Source organism: Cucurbita pepo, chromosome 15 (assembly GCF_057944985.1).
Source record: "Cucurbita pepo subsp. pepo isolate OVF chromosome 15, ASM5794498v1, whole genome shotgun sequence".
Lineage (NCBI taxonomy): Eukaryota > Viridiplantae > Streptophyta > Magnoliopsida > Cucurbitales > Cucurbitaceae > Cucurbita > Cucurbita pepo.
The window spans coordinates 2,109,942-2,133,217 of NC_141812.1; the positions used below are offsets into that span (position 1 = coordinate 2,109,942).

Here is a 23,276-nt window from a genome sequence, read left to right on the forward strand (position 1 = left end):
TAAATATTAAGTTCCGTGATATACCATATTAAATGATTTTTTGAGTTGAGTTATATGATGTATCTTCTTAGTTTTGTTTTACTAGATCTATTTTTTTAGGATTTGTAAGATCAATCACAGAAAGCATTCCAAACCAATAATTCTATGAATGACTCTAATTTGATTTGATGTGAATGAGGACTAATGCTGAGTGATAAAATGGAAAAATAGGGATGACTGGGTAGTTTAAATTCAGATTTTTTTGTTTGGATCAAATTAAGACTAATGTTGTTATTTTATTATTAATATTTTTTAAAAAGGTTTGTAATAGATTTTCTTTTTAAATTTGAAAACATATTTATCTAAATGTATTTCTATTTTCATTTAACATAATCTTACTCCCATTTTTATGAGTTGAATATATGGTTTAACCCTTTCTCATTTTCCCACTCAATTCAATATTTTGATTTGAAGTTCAAATTTTTTTTGACAAACAATCAATAATTAGAACAAGTAGTTGCTCGAAAAAATGGTGAAAATTATTGGAGAAGGGGTGATGATAGGAGGTCAATGGAAGCGAGATGTTTGATATCATAATTTAATGTGAATTATCCTCCAATTAGGACTCACACTCCGTTCATGAAAATGGACAAACAATCAATAATTAGAACAAGTAGTTGATCGAAGAAATGGTGAAAATTATTGGAGAAGGGGTGATGATAGGAGGTCAATGGAAGCGAGATGTTTGATATCATAATTTAATGTGAATTATCCTCCAATTAGGACTCACACTCCGTTCATGAAAATGGAAAAAATAGGGATGACTTGATAGTTTAACTTGAAAGATTTTGATGGCATATTGAAGGTGCTTCTCCACTATATTCAATTCTAAAAAATAAGAGATTTGATTTTAATAAATTGAGCAGCCTAGTCCAATTTAGTCCTATACTTAATGCTCGTCGAATACAAATAGATAACATTTCATCGATTTTATGACATAGTTTATCGAATATTGGATAACATTTTATCGATTTTATGACATAGCTTATGTAATATTAGTCACTGTCACCAACCTCAAAGATGCCACTTTACTGCCCTCCCTACAAAGATTTTTTTTTTAATTAAAAATAAAATTAATTTTTATTACAATTTTATCCTTTCTCTCTAATCAAACTAAAATTTAGTATTTGTTGTTATTTTATTATTAATTTTTAAAAAACGTTTGTAACGAATTTCATTTTTTATTTTGAAAATATATTTATCTAATGTATTTCTATTTATAAATTTGAAAATATTTTTAGTTTTGTTTTATTGAATTTTGGATATATTTTTTTTTAGGATTTTTAAGATTGACTCCGAAAGGTGTTTGAGAGGAAGAATTTTATGAATGCCTCCAATTCAACGTGTATCGATAGCATCCTCAAGTTAGGACTCACACTTACCAATGAGAATGAAAAAATAAGAAGGTCGAGTTTAATTTTCAAGATTTTGATAAAATTAGGAATATGGGACGTGTTTACACTCCATTCATTTCTAAAAAAAATAAGGGATTTAATTTCAATACAAAGTAGATATGGAATTGCTCTCCAAGAATTAACTTTTCATTGATGGTATGACTCTCGCCTATTTAATGAAGTTTACCAACATAATGTGCATGCCTATGTCTATGTCTATCTTCTCCATCACTGCTACACATCTATTAGGAACAGTCACCGACCTCAAACATATGGCACGGTACTCCGACTACCTACTTAATGACAACCTAGGCTTAAAAAAATGACGAAGCTGCTCCAAGTGAATTGCATTGGTACTGCCCACTTTGCTGGGTCTAAAAGTTTGCTTACCGTATTAGTATGAAAGTAATTCTCAAGGTTGAACCAAAGATATACGAAGGCTTTTTATATGGATTATGATATCCCATTCAAAGTTATCAACTACCTGTTCTAATGGTAGATCTATGCAAGATAACCCATTGTCGTATCTCAGCTTTTTATTTAATTTAAATATTTTTTATTTTGAAAAATACATCAATGTTATAGATTTATTAAGCAAAATTAAAAGTTTAATCTTTATTACACTCTAATGTTTATTAATTTAATCTACACTTTTATCATTTTTTTTTTTTATCGAATGAAGATATAATTTTTGTTGTTATTTTATTATTAATTTGAGTTTCCAGATAAAACTTAAACGTTATTGTTAATGCCTTCCATCTAATGGGAATCATCCTCCAATTAGTTGAGAGATTTTGATGGAATTAAAGGTGTTTCTTCACTGTATTCAAACTAAAAAATAACAGATTTGGTTTTAATAGACTGATCTGCCCAGTCCAGTTTAGCCTAATCCTAAATGCTCGTCCAACAATAAAATTTCATGTATTTTATGACATATCTTATCTAATATTAGCCATAGACACCAACATGACACATTAGTGTCTACAAAGATTTTTTTTTTAATTAAAAATAAAATTAATTTTTATTACAATTTTATCCTCTATTTTTAATTAAACTAAAATTTAGTATTTGTTGTTATTTAATTATTAATTTTTAAAAAACGTTTGTAACAAATTCCCTTTTCAAATTTGAAAATATATTTATCAAATGTATTTTGTATGAATGCCTCGAATTTAACGTGAATCAACAGGTTAGGAGTTAACAATGAGAATGAAAAAATAGGAAGAACGTGGGAGTTTAATTTTCAAAATTTTAAAAAATTAGGAATATGGGAGGTGTTTATTCATCTATAAAAAATGAAGGATTTAATTTCAATAAGTAGCTATGAAATTACTCCCCAATAATTCAAGGGGTAGAATACAGATATGATAACTTTTCATGGATGGTATATTTAATGAAGTTTACCAACATAATGTGCATGCCTACGTCCATGCCTATCTTCGCCACCACTGCTACACATTTATTAGGAACAGTCACCGACCTCAAACACATGTCTCGGTACTCCGACTACCAACTCGATGACAACTTAGGCTTAAAAAACTGACGAAGCTGCCCAAGTTAATATGGCATTGGTACTGCCCAATTTGCTGAATCTGAAAGTTTGCTTACCGCATCATTACCGCATAAAACTGACGAAGCTGCCCCAAGTTAATATGGCATTGGTACTGCCCAATTTGCTGGGTCTTTGCTGGGTCTGAAAGTTTGCTTACCGCATCATTACCGCATCAGTTTATGCCAAGATTAACGTAATTCTCAAGGTTGAACCAAAAATATACGAAGGCTTTTTTATATGGATTATGATATCCCGTTCAAGGTTATCAACGACGAGTTATAATGGTAGATCCATACAAGTTAACCTAGGGTCGTATCTCAGCCTATTAGATTTAAAAACTATGTACTTATTTTCCGACGGTATATATATATATATATATATATATATATATATATATATATATATATATATATATATATATATATATATATATATATATATATATATATTAACTACAAATTATTTAATTTAAACTTTTTTTTTATTTTGAAAAATAACTAAATGTTATGGGTTTATTAAACAAAATTAGAAACTTAATCTTTATTTCACTTTAATGTTTATTAATTTAATCTCTATTACACTTTTATCATTTATTTTCGATGGATGAAGATATAATTTTTGTTGTTATTTTATTATTAATTTGAGTTTCGAGGTAAAACTTAAACGATATTGTGAATGTCTTTCATTTAATGTAAATCATCCTCCAATTAGAACTCACACTCAGTTCATGAAAATGGGAAAATAAGGATGACTTGGTAGTTTAACGTGGAAGATTTTGATCGAATTAGCATATTGAAGGTGTTTCTTCACTGTATTCAATTCTAAAAAATAAGAGATTTGATTTTAATAGATTGAGCATCCCAGTCCAGTTTAGCCCTATCCTAAATGCTCGTCCAATACAAATGGATAACATTTGATTGATTTTATGACATAATTTATCGAATATTGGATAAAATTAGGAATATGGGAGGTGTTTATTCACTCGATTCATTTCTAAAAAAAAACAAGGGATTTAATTTCAATACAAGTAGTTATGGAATTGCTCCCCAAGAATTTGGTAGACAATTTAACCCTATCCTCGTATAATACAGAGATGGATAACTTTTCATGAATGGTATGACATCGCCTATTTAATGAAGTTTACCAACATAGTGTGCATGCCTACGTCTATGTTTATCTTCGCCACCACTGCTACACATCTATTAGGAACAGTCATCGTCCTCAAACATATGGCACGGTACTCCGACTACCTACTCAATGACAACTTAGGCTTAAAAAACTGACGAAGCTGCTCCATGTAATGGTAGATCCATGCAAAATAACCCATGGTCGTATCTCAGCCTATTAAATTTAAAAACGGTGTACTTATTTGTAGACCATGTATATATATATAATATTAACTAAAAATTATTTAATTTAAACATTTTTTTTTCATTTTGAAAAATAACTCAACGTTATGAATTTATTAAGCAAAATTAAAAGTTTAATCTTTATTACTCTATAAAGTTTATTAATTTAATCTTTATTACACTTTTATCATTTATTTTTGTTGTTATTTTATTATTAATTTGAGTTTTCACGTATAACTTACTAATTATTGTGGATTTCTTTATTTAATGTGAATCATCTTCCAATTAGGATTCACACTCCGTCCATGAAATGAAAAAATAGGGATGACTTGGAAGTTTAACGTGAGAGGATTTGATCGAATTAGCATATCGAGAGTGTTTCTAAATTCAATTCTAAAAAATAAGAGATCTAATTTTAATAGACTAAACAGCCGAGTCTAGTTTAGCCCGATCCTAAATGGTCGTCGAATACATATGAATAACATTTCATCAATTTTATGACTAACTAATATTAGGTGCAGTCACCAACATGGCACCTTACTTACGGACCTGTCTATTTTTAATAAAAAATAAAATTATTTTTTATTACAATTTTATCCCCAATTTTTAATCAAACTAAAATTTAGTATGTGTTGTTATTTTATTATTAATTTTAAAAAATGTTTGTAACAAATTTCCTTTTTAAATTTGAAAATATATTTATCTAATATATTTCTATTTTTAAATTTTAAAATATTTTTAGTTTTATTTTACTCGACTTTTGTATATATTTTTTTTTTTTAGGATTTTTAAGATGAACTCCCAAATTTTGTTTAGAGGAAGGATTCTATGAATGCCTCCCATTTAAGTGAATAGACAGAGCATTCTCAAGTTAGGACTCACACTTACTAATGTGAATGAAAAAAATACGTGTAAGTTTAATTTTCAAAATTTTGATAAAATTAGGAATATGGGATGTGTTTTTTCACTCTATTCATTTCTAAGAAAGAAGGGATTTAATTTCAATACAAGTAGCTATTAAATTACTCACTAAGGATTTGGTAGACAATTTAACCCTATCCTTCGCTAGAATAGAGAGATAGATAACTTTTCATGGATGGTATATTTAATGAAGTTTACCAACATAATGTGCATGCCTACGTCCATGTCTATCTTCGCCGCCACTGCTACACATCTATTAGGAACAGTCACCGACCTCAAACATATGGCTCGGTACTCCGACTACCTTCTCAATGACAACCTAGGCTTAAAAAACTGACGAAGCTACTCCAAGTTAATGGCATTGGTACTGCCCACTTTGCTAGGTCTGAAAGTTTGCTTACCGCATTAGTTTATGCCAAGATGAAGGTAATTCTCAAGGTTAACCAAAGATATACGAAGGCTTTTTATATGGATTATGATATCCCATTCAAGGTTATCAACGACCAATAATTCTATGAATGACTCTGATTTAATATGAATCATCCTCCAAGTAGGACTAAAGTTCAGCGATGAAAATGGAAAAATAAGAATGACTTGATAGTTTAAATCGAGAGATTTTGATCAAATTAGCATTTGCGAGGTGTTTCTTCTCTGAATTCATTTCTGAAAAGATATTTGATTTTAATAAGTTCAGCAGCCTACTCCAATTTAGCCCCATCCTAAATGGTGCAATAACAACTTTTCATGAATTTTATGAAGTATGCATAGTCACCAACCTCAAACATATAACATATGCATGTACTCTGCTCAATTTGTCTCCTACGATTTTTTTTTTAAATAAAATAATTTAATTTTTATTACAATCTTATCTTTATTTTCAATCAAACTAAAATTCAGTTTATGTTGTTATTTTATTATTAATTTTAAAAAGGTCTGTAATAGATTTCCTTTTTAAATTTGAAACCATGTATTTCTATTTTTATTTAACATAATCTTACTTTCATTTGTATGGATATTCCTTTCTCATTTTCATACTCAATTCAATATTTTGATTGTGAAGTTAAAAAAAATTCCGACAAACCATCAATAATTAGAACAAGTAATTGCTCGAATAAATTGTGAAAATTATTGGAGAATGGGCCATGGTTGGAGGTCAATGAAAGTGAGATGTTTGGTTCCACAATTTAGATAGAAGTTATGAACTAGTATCTGTCATGGTAAAACTTAAACATTATTGTGAATGTCTTCCCTTTAATGTGAATCATCCTCCAATTAAGACTCACACTCAGTTCATGAAAATGAAAAAATAGAGATGATTTGCTAGTTTAACTTAGAGATTTTGATCGAATTAGCATATCGAAGGTGTTTATTCACTAAATTCAATTCTAAAAAACAAGAGATTTGATTTTAATAGACTGAGCATCCCAGTCCAGTTTCACCCGATTCTAAATGGTCGTTGAATACAGATAGATAACATTTCATCCATTTAATGACATAGCCTATCTAATATTAGGTACCGTCACCAACCTCAAACATGCCACCTTACTGCCCAATTTGTCTACAAAGATTTTTTTTAATTAAAAATAAAATTAATTTTTATTACAATTTAATCCTCATTTTTAATCAAACTAAAATTTAGTTTTTTTTGTTATTTTATTATTAATTTTTAAAAAAGGTTTGTAACATATTTCCTTTTTAAATTTGAAAATATATTTATATAATGTATTTCTATTTTGATTTACGATAATCTTACATCCCTTTTATGAGAACTGATTTTTATAACATAGTTTTAATATATTTGATTGTGAAGTTAAAGAAATTATCTGACAAACAATCAATAGTCCGAACAAGTAGTTGCTTGAAAGAAATTGTGAAAATTATTGGAGAAGGGGCGATTGATAGAAGTCAATGGAAGCGAGATATTTGATCAAATATTAAGTTGGTGCTATAACAATTTTTTGAGTTTATGGATGGATTATTTTTAGTTTTGTTTTAATAGATCTATTAGAATTCCCAATTGTGGGTATGGATATGGAGTTTCAAGCTAAAAATTAAACTCTAAGGTGATGAGAAGTGGTGATCTATGAATGCCTCCAATTTAATGTGAATTGACTGAGCATCCTCAAGTTAGGACTCACACCTACCAATCAAAATGGAAAAATAGGAAAGCGCCAGAGTTTAATTTTCAAGATTTTGATAAAATGAGTAATATGGAAGTGTTTATTTACTCGATTCATTTCTACAAAAGAAGGAATTTAGTTTCAACAGACTCAGGAGCTATGAAATTGCTCCACAAGAATTTGGTAGAAGTGGTAGAATACAATAGATAACATTTCATGGATGGTATGACATTGCCTATTTAAGGAAGTTTACCAACATAATGTGCATGCCTACGTCCATGTCTATCTTCGCCACCACTGCTACACATCTATTAGGAACAGTCACCGACCTCAAACATATGGCTCGGTACTCCAACTACTACTCAATGGCAACCTAGGCTTAAAAACTGACGAAGCTGCGCCAAGTTAATTGTATTGACAGTTTGCTTACGGCATGAGTTTATGCCAAGATGAAGGTAATTCTCAAGGTTCAACCAAAGATACACGAAGGCTTTTTATATGTTTTACGATATCCGATTCAAGGTTATTGACGACCCATTGTAATTGTAGATCCATCCAAATTAACCCACTGTCCTATCTCAACATATTAGATATAAAGACGGTGTGTTATTTGCAGAATATATATATATATATATATATATATATATATATATATATATATATATATATATATATATATAATTTAAACCTTCTTCTGAAAAATAACTCAATGTTATGGATTTCTTAAGCAAAATAAAAGGTTTAATGTTTATTACACTTTAATGTTTATTAATTTAATTTCTATTACACTTTTATCATTTATTTTCTATCGAAATATAGTTTTTGTTGTTATTTTATTTTAATTTGAGTTTTCATGTAAAACTTAAATGATATCGTGAATGCCTTTCATTTACTCACTCCATGAAAATAGAAAAATAGAGATGACTGGATAGTTTAACTTGAGAGATTTCGATCGAAGGTGTTTTTTCACTGAATTCAATTCTAAAAAATAAGAGATTTGATTATAATAGACTGAGCAGTCTAGTCTAGTCCAGATTAGGTCGATTCTAAATGGTCGTCAAATACAGATAGAAAACTTTGGATCGATATTATGACATACCCTATCTAATATTAGGCACTGTCACCAACCTCAAGCATGTCACCTGCCAACTTGTCTACAAAGATTTTTTTTAATTTAAAAAAAATTAATTTTTATTACACTTTTATCCTCTATTTTTAATAAAACTGAAATTTAGTATTTGTTCGTATTTTATTATTAATTTTTAAAAAACTTTGGTAATAGATTTTCTTTTTTAATTTGAAAACATATTTAGAGGTATTTCTATTTTCTTTATGAAGCAGTATTTAGAGTTTTCGATAGCCATGAATACCTAGTTTCTAGGTAAAACTTAAATGTTAAGTTGGTGCTATACCTATTTTTTAAGTTTATGGATGTATTTTTTTTAATTTTGTTTTATAGATCTACATTTTTTTTTTAGGATTTTTAAGATCACCACCGTTTCAACCTAATAATTCTATGAATAACTCTAATTTAATGTGAATCATCTCCGATTAGGACTAACGCTCATGAAAATGGAAAAATAGAGATGACTTGGTAGTTTAAGTTTAGAGATTTTGATCAAATTAACGTGTTTTTTCACTGAATTCATTTATGAAGAATAAATTTGATTTTAATAGATTGAGCAGCCTAGTCTAGTTCCCCATCTTAAATGGTCCAATAATAATATTTCATGTATTTTATGACCCATGTAATAGTTACCGACCTCAAACACATGTATGTACTATGCCTGATTTGTCTTCAAAATTTATTTTTAATAAAAATATAATAATTTAATTTTTATTACCCACTTATCTTTATTTTCAATCAAATTAAAATTTAGTTTAGGTTGTTATTTTATTATTAATTTAAAAAAAGTTTGCAATCTTTAGATTTGAAAACATATTTATCTAATATATTTCTCTTTTCAATTAACCTATCTTAATTTCATGAGTAGAAGTTTATTTTTATAATAAATAGTTTCACCCAGACTTTCGTACTCAATTCAATATTTTGATTGTGAAGTTAAATAATTTTCCAACAAATAATCAATAATTACAATGTTGCTAGAATAAATGGTGAAAATGATTGGGGAATGGGAAATGATTAGAGGTCAATGTAAGCCAGATGTTTGATCCCCTAATTGACTGGATGAGATAGAAGTTATGAACCAATATCTTTCAGAGTTACCAATTGTGGCCATGGATACCGAGTTTCTACGTAAAAATTAAACATTGGCGGTGAGGAGTCATTTAGTGATTTTTTTAGTTTTGTTTTACTCACGTATCTTTTTTTAGGATTGTAAGATGGACTACAAGTCGTTTCAAACGAAAAATTCTATTAATGCTTTTGATTTAATGTGAATCGACTGAGCATCCTCCCGTTAGGACTCATACTTAGCGATGAGAATGGAAAAATAGGGACTACTTCGGAATTTAAGTTTAGAGATTTTGATCAAATTAGAGCGTGTTTGTTCACTAAATTCATTTCTCAATAACAAGTGGTTTGATTTTAATAAATTGAGTAGGCACAAAATTGCTCCACAAGAATTTGGTAGACAGTTTAGCTCTAATTAGGAGTGGTCGAATACAGATAACATTCCATCGACTTCATGAGATCGCATGAAGTTTGCCAACATAATATACACCTGCGTCCATCGTCCATCGTCCATCGCTATCTTTGACCCATATTTGCCTAATGGATTCAATCTGCTCATGGTAAAATATCATATGGGTTTGATGTATTTTATCTTCAATAAGCGGCCCAGCCACCACTGCTATACATATATTAGGAACCGTCATCAACCTCAAACACATGGCTCGGTACTGCGACTATCTACTCAATGACAACCTAGGCTTAAAAAAAGTGTCGAAGCTGCTCCAAGTTAACCGCATTGGTACTGCCCACTTTGATGAATCTGATAGTCTGCAGAGATAAAAACGTTTCTCAATCACAATCTATGGATGAGATAAACTTATGAAACATTATTTATCACACTCACAATTGTGGCTATGGATATGAGTTTCAAGGTAAAAATTATGGTGAGGAGTAGTGACTTTTGTATATAATTTTTTTTTAGGAATTTTAAGATGGACTCCCCAAATGTGTTTCGGAGGAAGAATTCTATGAATGCCTCCAATTTAGAGTGAATTGACTGACCATCCTCGAGTTAGGACTCACACTTAGACAATTAAAAAAATAGGAAGGATGTGGGAGTTTAATTTTCAGATAAAATTAGTAATATGGAAAGTGTTTATTCACTCCATTCATTCTAAAAAATAAGGGATTTCGACAGGAGTAGCTATGTAATTGCTCCAAAAAATTTGGTAGACAATTTAGCTCCCAAAAATTTGGTAGACAATTTAACCCTATGCTTAGAAGGGAGTGGTAGAATACAGAGATGGATAACATTTCATGAATGACATGACATCGCCTATTGAATGAAGTTTACAACATAATGTGCATGCCTACGTCCATGTCTATCTTCGCCACCACTGTTCCACATCTATTAGGAACAGTCACCGACCTCAAACATATGGCTCAGTACTCCGACTACCTACTCAATGTCAACCTAGGCTTAAAAAACTGGCGAAGTTGCTCCAAGTTAATGGCATTGGTACTGCCCACTCTGCTGGGTCTGACAGTTTGCTTACCGCGCATCAGTTTATGCCGAGATGAAGGTAATTCTCAAGGTTGAACCAAAGATATACGAAAGCTTTTTATATGGATTACGATAGCCAATTCAAGGTTATCAATGACCAGTTGTAATTGTAGATCCATACAAGTTAATTCATGGTCTTATCTCAACCTATTAGATTTAAAAACTGTGTGCTTGTTTGCAAACGGTATATATATGTATATATATATATTTTTTTTTTTTGTTTGTTTAACTACAAATTATTTAATTTAAACATTTTTTATTTCGAAAAAATAATTAAATGTTATGAATATATTAAAAAAAATTAAAAGTTTAATCTTTATTACATTTTTAATGTTTATTAATTTAATCTCTATTACACCTTTATCCTTTATTTTCCATTGAATGAATGAAGATATAATTTTTGTAAAACTTAAACATTATATTGATATGAATGCCTCTCATTTAATGTGGATTATCCTTCAATAGGACTTACACTCCGTCCATGATAATCTAAAAATAGGGATGACTAGGTAGTTTAACTTGAGAGATTTTGATTGAATTAGTATATCTAAGGTGTTCTTTCACTAAATTCAATTCTAAAAATAAGAAATTTGATTTTAATAGAAGTCCAGTACAGTTTAGCCCGATCCTACATGGTCTTCGAATACAAATAGATAACATTTCATCGATTATCATACCCCTTACCGACCTGTCTACAAAGATTTTTTTTTAATTAAAAATAAAATTAATTTTTATTACAATTTTATTAACTCTAGTATTTGTTGTTATTTTATTATTAATTTTTAAAAAACCTTTTAACAGATTCCCTTTTTAAATTTGAAAATATATTTATATGTATTTCTATTTTTCATTTAAGATAATCTTACTCCCTCTCGACCTTCGTTTATGTTGCTCGAAAAAATGACGAAAATCATTGGAGAAGGGGCAAATATTGATTTTTTATAATATATATAGTTTCACTCATTCATACTATCTTACTTACATGCTCAATTCAATAGTTTGATTTTGAAGTTAAAAATTTTCCAACAAACAATCAATGAGTTCGATGTACATCATATGAGTTCGATGAACTTTTATCTTAAAGTTACAATCAATATTTTTATTTTTTATAATATATACTCACTCCTACTTTCTTACTTACATGCTCAATTCAATATTTTGATTTTGAAGTTAAAGAAATTTTCCGACAAACAATCAATGGGTTCGATGCACATCGTATGGGTTCGATGTATTTTTATCTTGAAGTTACAATTTGCTCATGGTAAAACATCATATGGGTTCGATGTACTTTTATCATCAACAAGCGGACCAGCCACCACTGCTACACATATATTAGGTGAATCATCAACCTCAAACCCATGGCTCGGTAATGCGACTATCTACTCAATGACAACCTAGGCTTAAAAAAACTATCGAAGCTGCTCCAAGTTAACTGCATTGGTACTGCCTACTTGGTTGGATCTGATGGTCTGCAGAGATAAAAACCTTTCTCAATCACAATTTATGGATGAGATAGAACTTATGAAACACTATTTATCACAATTTCTTTGTGGCTATGGATATGGAGTTTTAAGGTAAAAATTAAACTTTAAGGGGTGAGAAGTAGTGATTTTTTTAGTTTTGTTTTACTGACTTTTGATGTATTTTTTTGAAGATGTTTAAGGACTCCCAAACGTGTTTGAGAGGAAGAATTCTATGAATGCCTCCAATTTAACGTGAATCGACTGAGCATACTCGAGTTAGGACTCCACTTACCAATGAGAATGAAAAAATAGGAAGGACGTGGGAATTTAAATTTCAAGATTTTGATAAAATTAAGAATATGGGAGGTGTTTATTCACTCGATTCATTTTTAAAAAAATAAGGGATTTAATTTCAATACAAGTAGCTATGGAATTGCTCGCCAAGAATTTGGTAGACAATTTAACCCTATCCTTGGAAGTATAGAATACAGAGATAAATAACTTTTCATGGATGGTATGACATCGCCTATTTAATGAAATTTACCAACATAATATGCATGCCTACGTCCATGTCTATCTTTGTCACCACTGCTACACATCTATTAGAAACAGTCACCGACCTCAAACATATGGCTCAGTACTCCGACTACCTATTCAATGACAACCTAGGCTTAAAAAAACTGGTGAAGCTACTCCAAGTTAATGGCATTGTTACTACCCACTTTGCTGGGTCTGACAGCTAGCTTACTGCATCAGTTTATGCCAACATGAGGTAATTCTCAAGGTTGAACTAAAATATACGAAGGCTTTTTATATGGATTACGATATCTCATTTAAGGTTATCGACGACCAGTTGTAATTGTAGATCCATCCAAATTAACCACGGTCCTACCTCAACATTTAGATTTAAAAAAATATGTGCTTTTTGGAGAAGTGTATATATATATTTTAACTAAAAATTATTTAATTTAAACATTTTTTATTTTGAAAAATAACTCAATTGTTAGGGATTTCTTAAGTAAAATGAGAAGTTTAATAAATGTTTATTAATTTAATCCCTATTACACTTTTATCATTTATTTTCTATTCAATCAAGATATAATTTTTGTTGTTATTTTATTATTAATTTGAGGTTCCAAGTAAAACTTAACGTTATTGTGAATGTCTTTCATTTAATGTGAATCATCCTACAAGACTCACACTCAGCCTATGAAAATGGAAAAATAGGGATGACTTGGTAGTTTAACTCGAGAGATTTTGATCGAATTAGCATATCAAAAGTGTTTTTGGAGTGAATTCAATTCTAAAAAAAAACAAGAGATATGATTTTAAAAGACTGAGCAGCCGAGTCCAGTTTAGCCCGATCCTAAATGGTCGTCGAATACAGATGGATAACATTTCATCGATTTTATGACATAGCCTATCTAATATTAGGCACAGTCACCAACCTCAAACATGCTACCGTACTGCCCAATTTGTCGACAAAGATTTCTTTTTTAATTTAAAAAAAAAATAGTTTTTATTACAACTTTTATCCTTTTTCGTAAGTTTTTAAAGGTAGATGATAGGGTGGTAAGAAGTGTGTATATAAATTCATATTTATTTAACAATTAATTTTTTCTTTTTTTATTTAAGCCTTATTCCTGTTCTATCAAATATATTTGAATGAAAGGATATTTAATTTAAGAATGGAGGTATCTAAAACTTTTTCCATTTTGAAAAATAATTAATTCTAAATAAATTACTGCGAAATAAATAATTAAATGAAAATACAACTTTTCCCTTTCTCCCATCCTTCTCTCAAATCGGCCCAAAATCTCCTAAAAATATATACATTCTCAATTCAATAGGTTAGAAAATTTTTCGACAAACAATCAATAATTAGAACAAGCAGTAGCTTCAAGAAATGGTGAAAACTATTAGAGAAGGGGCGATGGTTCGAGGTTTTGATTTTAAAATTAAGAAATTTTTCGACAAATAATCAATAATCAGAACAAACAGTTGCTCGGAATAATGGTGAAGACGATTGGAGAAGGGGCGATGGTTGGAGGTCAATTAAAGCTAAAGCGAGATGTTTGGTCTCACAATTTACTAGATGAGATAGAAGTTATGAAACAGTATCTATTAGAGTTTCGGATATAGAATTTGTACGTTGTACGTAGAACTTAAACATTAAGTTGGTGTTACAAGCCATTTAGTGATTTTTAAATTTTGTTTTATTGATTGTAGATATATTTTTTTTTAGAATTTTTAAGATGGAGTACAAAGGTAAATCCACTTACCATCCTCTCCGATTAGAAATCAAGGCCAGCTATAAAAATGGAAAAATAGGATGACGGGAGAGTTTAACTTATCAATGGAGAGTGTTTCTCATTGAATGAATTCATTTGTCAAGAATAAAACATTGAATAGCCTAGTCTAGTTTAGCCCCATCCTAAATGGTCGAATACAGAGATAATAATATGACATCGCCTATCTCAGGAGTAGGCTTAGTCACCAACCTCAAATACATGGTTCTGACCACTGGGTTGATAGTTTGCTTTCGGCATCTGTTTATGCACAATGAAAGTCATTGTCAATGTTCAACCAAGAGTATATGAAGGCTTTTTGTATGAATTGCCTTATCCAATTCAAAGTTTTCAACGAACCGGTTGCAATCGTAGATCCATCTACACTAATCCACAGCCATCGCTCAACCGATTAGATTTAAAAATTGTGTTGCGTAAATTTTGTTAGGAGGTAGATGATGAGGGTGCTAAATACGTACCAACATAGTGAGATGTCTAAGTACAGTTACTTGTTTATAAACTTGTAAAAGATCTTGACAATATAGACAAATTCACACCCAAGTGAATCCACTGAATCACTCAATAATGAAAACTGAAAAATAGGAATGACTTAAGAGTTTAATTTTAGAAATTTTGATCAAATTAGTTATATATATATAGAAGGTGTTTATTCAAGGATTCATTTCTCAAATTTGATTTAAATAGATGGAGGAATTCATTTCTCAAATTTGATTTCAATAGACTGAGGAATTCATTTCTCAAATTTGATTTGAATAGATTGAGTAGCGATAGAATTGCTCCACAAGAATTTGGTAAACAATTTAGCCCGATCCTTAGAAGCGGTCGAATACAGGAATGGATAACATTCCATGGATTTTATGACATCGCCTATTTGATGAAGTTTGCCAACATAACGTGTCTCCCTGCGTCCATGGCTATCTTCGCCACCATTGTTACATATTTATTAGGAACAATCACCGACCTCAAACACATGGCTCGGTACTGTGACTATCTACTCAATGGCAACCTAAGCTTAAAAAAAACGGTCAAAACTGCTACAAGTTAATCTCGTTAAACACATGGCTCCATACCGCCCGATTTGGCTTCAAAAGATTTTTTTTTCTTTTTTAATTAAAAGAAAAAATAATTTAATCCTTATTACACTTCTATCATTTATTTTCAATCAAATTTAAATTAATTTTTTTTTTATTTTATTATTAATTAAAAAAGGTTGGTAATAAATTCTTTTTTAAATTTAAAAACATATTTATGTAATGTATTTCTATTTTTATTTAGTTAATCTTATTTCCATTTCTTCTCGGTTTAAGAGTTAGATTTTTATTATACTTTCACTCTTCTCACTTTTCTACTCAATTCAATATTTTGTTCGTAAGTTAAAAGAATTTTTTTTTTTAATAAACAATGAATAATTAGAACTTTATATCGATATGGCAACCTAGGAGTGAATAGAGTTTCAACCATATAATTATTAAATTTTTGTAATAACAATAAAACTTAATACCTGTACTAAAACTAAATAATAATTTAGAATTTAAATAAGAAAAGAATTAGAAAATATAAGACCGGAGTTATTATTTAAAATTTAAATAGGAAAGGGGTTAGAAAATATAACATTGTAATTTTAGAGTGGTTCGGTCAAACTCGACCTACTCCACTCCTTTGCCTCTTGGGAATTTGATGAATAAACCTTTCTTGACTCTTTCCTCGGATCAAAGTCCAACCGCTACACCGCTTTTTTTACGAATACAAGAGTAAACTCAATTCTTTCCACGACTCAGGATCAAACCGGTAAACATCTCTTTTTACGAGTTCAGGAGAAAACTCAATCCTTTCCACGGCTCAATCAATTCTTTCCACGGCTCAAGATCAAACCGATACAATTATCTAAAATTTTATAGAAACACCCAACTCTATGAAGTAGTAGATTTACAATTTTCTCACAGTACAATAAACATCTCTCTCAAAAATAAGATAAACAAGAAATAAAATTGAAAGCTTCCAAGAGAGCAACAATGGAGGCTTTAAAAAAAATTTAGATCAACGAAACTATGGAAGTTGTGTATTGTGTTCTATATTATGTGTGTTGTGTTCGAAAAAATATGGAGAGGTGATGAGTTTAAATAGTGAAAATAGAAATTGATACGTACCACTACAACAAAACGTGAACTGGAACCTGGAACACGAAAAATAATATTTATTTATTGTTATTATTATTATTTTTTAATTTATCGTGAAAAATTATAGACCACATGTTTCGTTTATTGAATTATATATATATATATTTAGATGTAATAGTATAAAAATATGTTAATAAAAATAATGAGTAACATTTAAAAATAATTGAAAAGTTTTATAAATCTAATTCAAATAATTTCATAATTCAAATAATTTTTTTTCGAATTAAAGTAGCTGAAACTTTTATAAATGTAATTGAAATAATTTTATAATTCAAATATTTTATTAGAAGAGTAATGAAAAGTAATTGAAATAATTTTATAATTCAAATAATTTCTATTTTTATTTAAGATAATCTTATTTACAAGAGTTGATTTTTTTATAGTAAATACGTTGATTTTTATAATACATAGTTTCATTCCTTTTCGCTCTTATACTCAATTCAATATTTTGATTGTGAAGTTAAAAAAATTTCGACAATCAATAATCAGAACATAGTTGCTGGAAGACATGGTGAAAATTATTGGAGAAGGGGCGATGGTTGGAGTTCAATGGGAGCAAGACGTTTGGTCTCACAGATGAAATAGAAGTTATGAAGCAGTATCTACGAGTTTTCGATTGTAGCCATGGATACCGAGTTTCTAAGTAAAATTTAAACGTTTATAAGCCGATTTTTTAGTTTTGTTTTACCGACTTTTGAATATATATTTTTTTAGGATTTTTAAGATGCAGTCCAGAAAACGTTTCAGACTAATAATTCTATGAATGCCTTTGATTCAATGTGAATCATCATCCAATTACGACCCACACACGGCTATGAAAATGGAAAAATAGGGATGACTGGATAGTTTAACCGATTTTGATCAAACTAGCATATCATATCAAATGTGTTTCTTCGCTGAATTCATTTATGAAGAACAAGAGATTTGATTTTAATAGACTGATCATCCCAATCCAATTTGACTCCTATCCTAAAATGTCGAATGGAGATGGATAACATTCCAATATTTTATGATATGGTCTATTAGATATTAGTAAGAGTCACCAACCTCAAATACATGTCCGGGCCGAATTTGGCTACGAAGTTTTTTTTTTTAATTAAAAGAAAAAATAATTTAATCTTTATTACATTTTACCATTTATTTTCCATCGCAATAAAATTTAGTTTTGGTTGTTATTTTATTATTTAGTTTTAAAAAATTAATAGATTTATTTTTTAAATTTGAAAACATATTTATATCAAAATAATTTTATTTCCATTTCTCTCGGTTGATTTTTATAATATATAGTTTCACCCCTCCTCACTATTATACTCAATTTAATATTTTGATTGTGAACTGAAGAAATTTTTTTTTTTTTTTAACAAATAATCAATAATCAGAACAAGTAGTTGCTCGAACAAATGGAGAAAATTATTGGAGAAGGGGCGATGGTTGAAGGTCAAGACATTTGGTCTCACAATTTACGGAATGAAATAGAAGTTATGAAGTAGTATCTATTAGAATTTTCGATTGTGAATTAAACGTTAAGTTGGTGTTATAAGCTAATTTTTTTAGTTTTGTTTTACTGACTTTTGGATTTTTTTTGGTAGAATTTTTAAGATCACACAAAAGAAGTTGACGAATAATTCCAAATGCCTACAGTTTATCCTCCAATCAATATTCTCAGCTATAAAATGGAAAAATAGGAATGAATTGATATTTTAACTTAGATTTAGATCAAATTAGCATATTGAATATGTTTTTTTCACTCGATTCATTTTTTAAAAGAAGAGATTTGATTTTAATAGACTGATGAGCCTAGTCCAGTTTAGCCCCTGTCCTAAATGGTCGGATATAGATAGATAAATTTCATAACATCGATGTCAGCACACTCACCTACCTCATACACATGCCCCTAGTTTTTTTTTTTTTTTTTTTTTTTAATTAAAACAAAAAATAATTTAATATTTATTACACTTTTATCCTTTATTTTGAATCCCACTAAAATTTTGTTTTTCTTAATATTTTGTTATTAAAAAAAAATTAAGTTTTATTTATCTAACATTTATAATTATTAGGATACGATAAAATAAAGTTCACATACAACACAAATCAATCTATAATTATTCAAAAAAAAATCATAAAATTAAATAAACAATAAAAATAATTAGTTTAAGATTATAATATATAACAAAAACAAATATTTTAATTGAAATATACTTATGAACCTAAAGAATCCTAAACTATTAGAAAAATAAAAATATATATAAATTGTGATATAATAATGTTGTATTAGAATTTAGAATATGCTCTAAAATTATATATATAATTTATGGAGATGGAACACTATAAACATTTGTTTCAAAATAACTTAAATAGATAATAAATGTATTGAAGTGGATGATTAGCTCGTGGATTTAAACTTTGACCCGTTATATCTAAAGTCAAATGGTTTAATCAATTTTTGGTTTCGTCGTCGATGAATAGGTTTCGGTTGATGAGTTAGGGTCGTGTGTGTCTACTTTTCGAGAATCTTATTGTATTGGTCGTAAAGCTATTATACGATCTATCATTATTTCATTTTTTTAATTTTGACTATATTATGGATTTGAATTAAAAGTTTAGAAATCTGTTAGACATTTTGAAAGCTCAACGAAATTGAAAATTTTAATTTACGAAATTTTAATGAATTAGATTGACACTGAACTTTAATTAATAAATAAAAAATATATTGTATATTTAAAAGTTGAGGGGCGAGACCTATACAAATGTTTTTAATTTTAGGCTCATAAATTATACCGTCCTATTTCAAAAATTAAAATTTTACGCTCATAAATTATACCGTCCTATTTCAACCAAATTTATTTTTAAAAAAAACTTTTAACATAATATAACATAAGCTTCAATTATTTTTTTTAATTAGAAGAAAAAAATAATTTAATTTTTATTACATTTTTATTATTTATTTTCCATCCAATTTAAATTTAGATTTTAGTGCTATTTTATCTTTTTATCATTTATTTTCGATCAAACTTAAATTTAGGTTGGTGCTGTTTTATTATTAATTTTTTAAAAAATAGAAATAGATTTCTTTTTTAAATTTGAAAATATATTTATATGATGTATTTCTATTTGCATTTAGATCTTACTTCCATCTCTTTTTTGGTTTAAAAGTAATTTTTATTATAATATACCGTCTCACCATTCTCACTTTTTCATACACAATTCAATCCTATTTTGAGTGTGAAGTTAAAAAAATTTCTGAAAAACTATCAATAATCAAAACAAATAGTTCTCGGGTAAAAATTATTGGAGAAGTTGCCATAGTTCGAGGACAATGGTAGAGATGTTTGGTCTCACAATTGATTGGAGGAGATAGATTATGAAGCACTATTTATCAGAATTACCAATTGTGGCTATTGGATAGTGAGTTCCCAGATAAATATTGAACTTTAGGAGGTGAGAAGTTCTTGATTTTTTAGTTTTGTTTTATTAACTTTTGGATATATTTATTTTTTAGAATTTTTAAGATGAACTCACAAATGTGTTTCAGATGAAAAATTCTACGAATGCCTCCAATTTAACGTGAGTGAATCGACTGAGCATCCTCCAGTTAGGACTCACACCTACCAATGAGAATGGAAAAATAGGAATGACGGGTAAGTTTAACTTTCAAACTTTTGATAAAATTAGTAATATGAAAGTTTTATTCACTCTATTCATTTTTTACGGATTTAATTTCAATGCACTGATAAGCTATGGAATTGCTCCCCAAGAATTTGGTAGACAATTTAACCTATAATACATAGATAGATAACATTTCATGGATGGTATGACATCGCCTGTTTAATGAAATTTACCAACATAATGTGCATGCCTACGTCCATGTCTATCTTCGCCACCACTGCTACACATCTATTAGAAACAGTCACCGACCTCAAACATATGGCTCGGTACTCCGACTACCTACTCAATGGCAACCTAGGCTTAAAAAAACTAGCGAAGCTACTACAAGTGAATCACTTTGGTACTAGGCTTAAAAAAATTGGCGAAACTGCTCCAGGTTAATTGCATTGTTACTGTTTTGCTGGGTCCGACAGTTTGCTTACGGCATGAAGGTAATTTTCAAGGTTTAACCAGAGATATACGAAGGCTTTTTATATGGATTACGATATCTCATTCAAGTTATCGACCATAATCGTATATCCATACAAGTTAAGCCAATCGTATCTCAACCTATTAGATTTAAAAACTGTGTAGAGGGATTTAAAAACTGCGTTGATCGAATGGTGTTCCTTCACTGAATTCAATTCTAAAAAGTGAGAGATCTGATTTTAATAGACTGAGCAGTCCAGTTCAGCCAGGTTGTCGAATTAGGATAACATTTCATTCCTTACAGTCACCAACCTCTAATACATAAACACATGATACAGTACTGCCCAATTTGATTTTTTTAAAAAAATTAAAAAATAATAATTTTTATTACAATTTTATCTTTTATTTTTTATTGTTTTATTATTAATTTTTAAAAAACCTTTTCAACATATTCTGAATTAAAATTTAGAATTTCATCTGAAACACTCTTGTAGTCCAAAGGAAGAGATACGTCCAAATCAGTAGAACAAAACTAAAAAAATCAGTAAATGACTTCGCACACCAAATTTAAAGTTTAATTTTTACCTGAAAAACTCATAATCTATGGTAAATGGGTAAACTGTAACACCACGTTTTCATTTACCTCAGAGTCCTTTCTCAATAATTTTGTTGTCATCTATTATATTATAATAAAAAAAAAAAACCTAAGCCAATGTAGAAAGGATGACTTGGGAGTTTGATCAAATTAGCCCTACTACGAAGGTGTTTCATCTCTCGATTTGATTTCAATTAACCGTGTTAAACCTAAAATAGATCATAACTGTATATACTAAAATAGTCTAAGATTTACTAGTTGTTATGATTTGAAGGGTTTGTTACCAAATCTATGATTTTTTGGTTTGTTACCAAATCATAGATTTGGAATGTAATCTTCATTATACGCATCTATAAATACATGAGGTCGTGACCCATATAGGTCATCGTGCCATTCAATCTAACATGGTATCAGAGCCAAGGTTTATTTTTTAAACTCCTCGCCATGTCTTCTTCCTCCTCTCCATCCACCATCTCCAACACCGTCTCAACTACCATGGCGACTTTTGGCCTTAAACAATATCCAATCCCTCTACACCATGTTGTCACAATTCGTCTAACCAAAAACAACTTCATCATATGGCGTGCCCAGCTCCTCCCCTACCTACGGAGTACGAAGCTTATGGGCTACCTCGATGGGACCAATGTTGCACCTGCCAAGCTGATCCCTTCCTCAACTGCTGCTGGTGCTGAGCTGGTCTCTAATCCGGCCTATAATCAGTGGTATGATCAGGATCAACAAGTCCTTAGCGGCCTTCTCTCCTCCATGTCTGAGGAGATTCTTCATGATGTGGTTGCCGCTACTACGTCCAAGGAGGCGTGGGATACCCTGCAGCGGATGTTTTCATCGTCAACTCGTGCTCGCACTACTCAGATTCGTGTTGAGCTCGCCACGTCCAAGAAACGAGATCAATCTGCTGCAAATTATTTTTGCAAGATCAAAGGGCTAGCCACCGAGCTGGCCGCCGCCGGCTCTGCCTTGCAGGATGATGATGTGATCGCGTATCTTCTCGCTGGTCTTGGCCCTGACTATGATCCCTTCGTCACCTCAATGACTACCAAGAGTGAAGCCCTCACCCTTGATGATGTGTTTGCACATCTAATGACGTATGAAGCTCGCCAACTACAACACCAGGCTGAACTTCAGTTAAATCTTGGATCTTCTGCCAATTATGCTAGTCGTGGTGGTCAGCAGAAGAATCGTGGGTGTAGGGATCGCGGTCGTGGTCGTTCTCAAGGTTATGCACCCTCTCGTCCTGCTGGAGATCGTCGTGGCCCTTCTGCTCGTCCTTCCTGCCAGATCTGCGGCAAAGTGGGGCATACTGCTATCCGCTGCTGGCATAGGATGGATGAGTCCTATCAAGATGAACCTTCTTCTGCTCCTCCTACGGCACTGGCGGCTACTTCCTCTTACAAGATTGACCCAAATTGGTACAGCGACACAGGCGCTACAGACCATATCACCAGTGACCTGGATCGTCTCGCTGTGCGTGAACGTTATCATGGAGGTGAACAAGTTCAAGTCGGCAATGGAGCAGGTTTGCGTGTTTTGCATACTGGTCATTCTCTAATTAATACTGCTACTC

The 23,276-nt window shown here is 30.2% G+C and overlaps 1 non-coding gene and 3 pseudogenes across 1 annotated transcript; all 4 read left to right on the top strand.

Annotated features, from left to right (window-relative positions):
* Positions 1 to 5,478: 5,478 nt before the first annotated feature.
* LOC147789152 (putative CCR4-associated factor 1 homolog 5) lies at positions 5,479 to 11,227 on the top strand (annotated as a pseudogene).
* Positions 11,228 to 12,431: 1,204 nt separating this feature from the next.
* LOC147789153 (putative CCR4-associated factor 1 homolog 8) lies at positions 12,432 to 14,678 on the top strand (annotated as a pseudogene).
* A 5,975-nt stretch (positions 14,679 to 20,653) lies between these two features.
* LOC147789154 (putative CCR4-associated factor 1 homolog 7) lies at positions 20,654 to 21,305 on the top strand (annotated as a pseudogene).
* A 1,361-nt stretch (positions 21,306 to 22,666) lies between these two features.
* Positions 22,667 to 22,806, top strand: LOC147789155 (small nucleolar RNA Z247). The gene has a single exon (XR_015412025.1). It is a non-coding gene; the product is annotated as a small nucleolar RNA Z247 (small nucleolar RNA).
* Positions 22,807 to 23,276: the final 470 nt, after the last annotated feature.